Below are 5,719 nucleotides of genomic sequence, written 5' to 3' on the forward strand. Positions count from 1 at the left end.
AAATCAACTAGGGGACATAAAGGGTAGCTTGCTCCAAAAGGCAGGATAGAGAAAATAGGAGATAACTAAAACCTGACTATTTATTTCATTAATCCTTATACCTTAGGCTTATAAACTAAATGAAATTGTGGGAACACCCAACAAGGTCATTTCAATCATTACAAAGATTTAAAACAAGCATAAGCACCATGACCATTTAACAAAGCAATAAAGGTACACAACTCAATCATTGACTCAACTTGTGATACTATCGTCCTCATTGTACTAGGGGCAACAATCCTAAGACTCATCTTTAGATTATGCAAGAAGGTGGTGCGGAATAGTTCTAAAAGCATATCAAATCAAGGAGTGAAGATGAGAACAAACACTTCAAAATAAGCACCAAGGTAGGGATGAATAACAAGGGTGGGGATATAGTAGTGAAGAAAATATAAAGGTTCATAGAGCAAGGGTTTTTGTAGCAACTTCTAAACCTTAGAACAACTAGTTTCTACTAGGCCTGCGTCCTATAGTCAGCATTGCTCTAATACTACTTTGTAGCACCCGGTTTTAAGAACAAAACCAGATACACACCATATGTGAGCCCAGGAAGTCAAATCTCACATATAGCTACAAATAAGGGTAATATTGAAAGATAATGCTCCATATATAACATACTTAGTATAAAGGATATAACCTTAGATAGCAAACAATGGAAAGACAACTCTGATCTTTGGGTGAAGACTCCAAATCTATAGGGACAACTAATTGGTTGATCACAAGCCTAATTCCTCCAAACTCTAGCAATCTGGTACCCATCTGAGATTTTTATCCAAATAATTGAAAAATAAAGCAAGCATAAGTACGTGTTGTACTCAACAAATATAACATGGGGTTCATGAGGCTCAAAAGGTTGACACTGGTTTAAGTGCGATTAGCTTTTAATTGTCATAATTTTAGCATAGGAGTAGCAACAAGTTTATCATAGGCCCATATAAACACATGATCAGGTAAACATGAACAATGAATAGCATAAACAATTAACCATTAATGAGCATCTTTATCATCAGTATCATCACTGTTCATCATCTATTCCATAAGGGTCTAAGATTGCTCGTGACCGTGAGCACGGCTGATATACCAGTTTTACACTCTACAGAGGTTGTACACTTTCACTGTGAGTCATGATTTAACCTTTCACCCGAGGCAGTCAACCTCTTGACCCACTACCAAGGAAGCTCAATAGGGTTCACTATGAAGCCTTTCAAAGGTTCGTCTAACAAGTTAAGGCCACTAAGGTTTCACCATCAATAAGCATGAAACCCCGCTCTAAGGAGTGACTAACAAAATACCAAGAAACCAAAGTGCACCCTCTTGGTAGGCCGAGATCATTCCTAATGGAGCCCCTCTTGCACCATAAAGGTAACCTCTAACAGGCTAGAAAAGGTCCTCATACTGAGCTAAAGCCAGAGCCATGTAGCCCTCACAGTTGTACTATAAGTCCTAGAAGTTCGCTTATAGATAAGTCCTTAGGGAGAGGAATCTAGAGCACCATAAAATAGCCTAATACTCTAGCCCCCTTGTTCCATGTTGCTAAAAGCATCTTTTAATGTTTATTGCATATACCATTAGTCAAGTTACAAGATCATGGCTTTAGTTGAGCACTAGCATCATACTACCCAATGCAATAACTCATAGGAATCAAGGAATCCAGGATACCAAATAGCTAGGAAAATTACTACAGTTGCCAAGGTAGACACATGCATATGATTAAAATGATATTAAGGTGAATAGGATGACATAGAAGATCCCATGCTATACTTGCCTTAAACTCAGATCATTCTTCTAGTCCAAACCTTCAATGAATTGCTTCTGGATTCATCGCGTATAGCTCACTGACTGGACATGATCATAAAACACTACACAAGCATCCATGCAATCATACATGAAGCAAACAATAGAAATAAATTAGAATAATAAACCAAACATAATAAACAATAGGTAAAAAGGTTTTAAAGATGTTCTACATGTTACAACGAATACACAGACACGAAAAGCTCTCTAATCGGAGCTATAACAAAAAAGTTATGAATTAAACAAGATTTCCTTTAATGAAATAATAATTTAAATCTAACCTCAAATTTCAAATGTTAAAAATATATTTAACAGTAGGATGAACATGTAGATTACTCAATTATGAATCTAACACAACTTGAATGTATAAAAACGGAGTTAAAACGAAGATTTTATGGACTAAATAAGACTAGTGGCAAAACTATAAATAGATGAAAGCATATTTTGGATCTAACCGAAGAAACTACGTTTTCAAAAGAAGAAAACATATTTTGAATCTAACAGATGGATTTTACGTTTTTTGAAAGAGAAAACATATTCGGAATCTACTAGAGAGAAATTACACTTTTGGAATAGGAAAACGTATTTTGAAAGTGCATCATGGACTGCGGGTTACATTACATGAAACTATAGGGGCTCTTTTGCAAATAAACCTGGTAAAGGGGTACGGGCAATCTTGGACCGTTGGATTGAATTTGGATGGCCCAGATTAGAAAGGAGGGGGAGAGAGAGTCACCGGCCGAGAGAAGAAAACAGGCGCAACGGAGCTCCATTACCGGCGGCGAGAAGCTCCCCGGAGCGCATGATTTGGGTCCTAGAGGCCACGCTTTGATGAGCCGAGAGCACAAGGAATAAGAGGAGAAGACGGCGAACTCACCTAGGGCCTTCTTGCAGTCGACGGTGGGTCTACGACATCGGGCAGCGCGGCGGCGACGGCGACAACGAGAGGAGGAGAAAAATCTAATTTACTACACGAGGGATTTCCTAAACTAGGGGCTCCCCTTATGGTAGTTTTGGTGTGCTTTGCTCAAGGGGTTTGTATATATTTATAGGGAGAAAAACTCTCCACATCTACATCAACTAGTAATATGGTACTAATTAATGTTGCACCCTCCACATTTACTAATTGACCTAAATAATCATTAAAAGCCATTAGTAAATAAATGCATGGGCCTTTGAGATTTATTAGGATTATTGCACATGGGCTTTGAGAGTTGGTTGGAAAATGGGATATATTATTTATTTTTGAAATTAATTAATTTTGTGAATAAAATAATTCTAGAAAAGTCCAGAATTGATATTTAAGCCACGAAAAATAATCTGAGACCTCCGAAAATTTGGGGAAAATTTCCAGAGACACTTTGGAACATGATGAACCCAAATAAAGTATTTGGAGCTCATGAAAAGATTTTTGGAAACTTGGAACATAAAGATTAAGGTGAAGGAGGTAGGAATTAAATTCAAAAAAGAAGCTGGAAAATTCCTAGAAATAGATATTCGTCTCCTAAACGTATTTTAAAAAACACATTTTGCACATAGAAACTGAAGGTGCGACCAACATGAATGGAACAAACATGTTTCTACCTTAAGATAAATTTTAATCTAATAAAAATTTATTATTTCCCCATGTTTTCATGAGCATAAAAATACAAAATTAAATCATTTTAGCTCTATTTCAAGAGAAGTAAATTTTAGTGTGTTACATTTAGTATTACAATGATTTTTGCAGTAACACTTTTTTTGCTCTAATAACACTTCACATTATGGTAGAATGCATAGCTTACAACACATTTATTTATCTATCAAAACATTTGCCTAGTGTTACAGAGACTATTTGTTGTAACACTTTTTTTAGTTCTAGTAACACTTTTACATTACGGTCGAGCACAATATGGAATAAAGTAACACATGGTTTGTAACATTTTTTTATATCTATTGTAACATATTTAGATTATGAAACAAATATTTATTTTGCCTATACATGTGGCCACAGATTATTATATAATCACACAAGCATGACACATTTTAAAATCACATAAACCACAAATTTCCATAATCATAGCAAGATCCACATATTGCAGGATGATTTCAAACATAGTGCTTGTTCAAATCAAATCATAGTATATGTACATAACGATATGGCTCTATAGAGCAAATACACATAGTCCATGCTAGAAAGAAAAATTTAAGAACTAGCTAAGATTCATAAAGTCTATTGCTTCTTCTTGTACACATTGACATAGGAATTCAACCATTAATCATTTCAACCTACAAAGAAAATATGAGTTGTAACACTACAAATTAGGCCACATATGTACATTGATGTAAAGTTAGGAAAGCTAGTTTGAACATACAAACATCGAAGGCCAAGCAATTGGGACTCCTTTGGCTTGAGCATCACCAATATTGTTGCACCCAAGCTTGGGCCTCACTAATGGCTCATCTTTTGCTATAGCACGAATGATACACACTTTATAGAATTGACTTCATGTCTTAACTCTACTAACAATGGCTTTTGGATCAGTGCTCAAGAGAGTTGCATAGGCCACATTAGCTTTATTTTACGATATTTTGAAGTCATTAGTGGCACCGTGAGCCCAACCTACATTAATTTGACATAATCTCTCTTAGTGACCAACAACCCTTAGTTGTACATCATGATCATGAAATTAGAACAAGTGATATTATGTTCATCTACCTTCATTAGTGAGATTTTCCAATTGAACCTACAAGCAAGAAATCTGCACATTAGAAAAAGAGAAAAAATATTTGCAAAAATTCTCATGTTCATGTAGCATACCAGTGGTTTATTTATCCCTTTCCCCTTTTCCTGTGAGTTGCGAGATAAACCTTTGCAATGTGCGGCTATTTTTTCAAGATCAGCTTGCCTCTGAAAAAGTAAACAAAAAGTAAGAAGAATCATGTATAAATTTTTTAAATAGAAGATGACTCACCATGTCCTCAGACCAACGAGCACAACTCTTTGTACCCGCTGTATGTGGTCTTCTTCATTTCGCGACTTATTTTGTTCTTCTCGCTAAGGGTCTACAAGAAAAGTAAATTAATAAATAATGAACTATATGCATATAGAAATCAATAATGGTAAAGATAGCGATAGTAAAAAAGCCAAATAGCGTCAATAATGGTGCCTTACTTGTCCTTCGCTGGACTTCCAATATTTTACTATGGCATTCCATTCATTTTCATCAATATCATCTGGACAATGCCGGTTCAAAATAGATTTTTCTTCTTTGGATTAAATAGTGTCTTTTTTAATGTTGCCTTGTATTTTCTCCAATCTCTTCCAATTGATTTCAATATCAATTTCTCGTATGAACGAGAATATAAGAACTTTTTCTAAAAGAAGAAAGTCACTAATGAATGAATTTGACTTCATGACATGATAACAAGCATTATATACTTAATCTTATAAAAACATTATGTCTTGTAAAATTTAGCTAACCTGGACGAATTGAATTATGGTTTCTACATTGTTTTTCTTAACTTCTCTCCAATCATTGGCACCAACAGGACAGTAACCACTATTTCTTGCTATGGTGCCCAAAAATTGCCGTAAAATGCCGCCTTCTTTTCCAATGGGTTGTCCAAGCATCTTACATCTTACTACTATCCGATCTCCTTCAAGTAGATCCCAAACATGTCTTAAAACGGTCCCCTTTCGCTTATTAGGTACTTCATCACCATCACCTATTAAAAACAGAATGATAGTGATAGCAACCAGTTAATCATATAGTGCAGTCCATATGAATGAGATTGATCTAACTACATTTGTACCTGATGTGTTCTGGTTCTCATCATTGTGCTACTCAACCTCGTTATCATATAGTGCTTCATTACGCATTACATTTAATCATTTCTTTTTCTT

At 35.4% G+C, this 5,719-nt stretch overlaps 1 long non-coding RNA gene across 2 annotated transcripts; it reads right to left on the reverse strand.

The window, feature by feature from the left end:
* Nucleotides 1-4,013: 4,013 nt before the first annotated feature.
* LOC136539168 (uncharacterized) lies at nt 4,014-5,425 on the reverse strand. 2 transcript variants are annotated; one of them, XR_010779562.1, is made up of 5 exons: nt 5,297-5,425; nt 4,634-4,878; nt 4,532-4,559; nt 4,188-4,435; nt 4,014-4,101 (listed from the first exon to the last, which is right to left on the reverse strand). It is a non-coding gene; the product is annotated as an uncharacterized lncRNA (long non-coding RNA). The 2 variants fall into 2 exon arrangements; XR_010779561.1 differs by having other exon boundaries at nt 4,057-4,435.
* Between the last annotated feature and the right edge of the window lie 294 nt (nt 5,426-5,719).

Source organism: Miscanthus floridulus, chromosome 2 (genome assembly GCF_019320115.1).
Source record: "Miscanthus floridulus cultivar M001 chromosome 2, ASM1932011v1, whole genome shotgun sequence".
Taxonomy (NCBI): Eukaryota; Viridiplantae; Streptophyta; class Magnoliopsida; order Poales; family Poaceae; genus Miscanthus; species Miscanthus floridulus.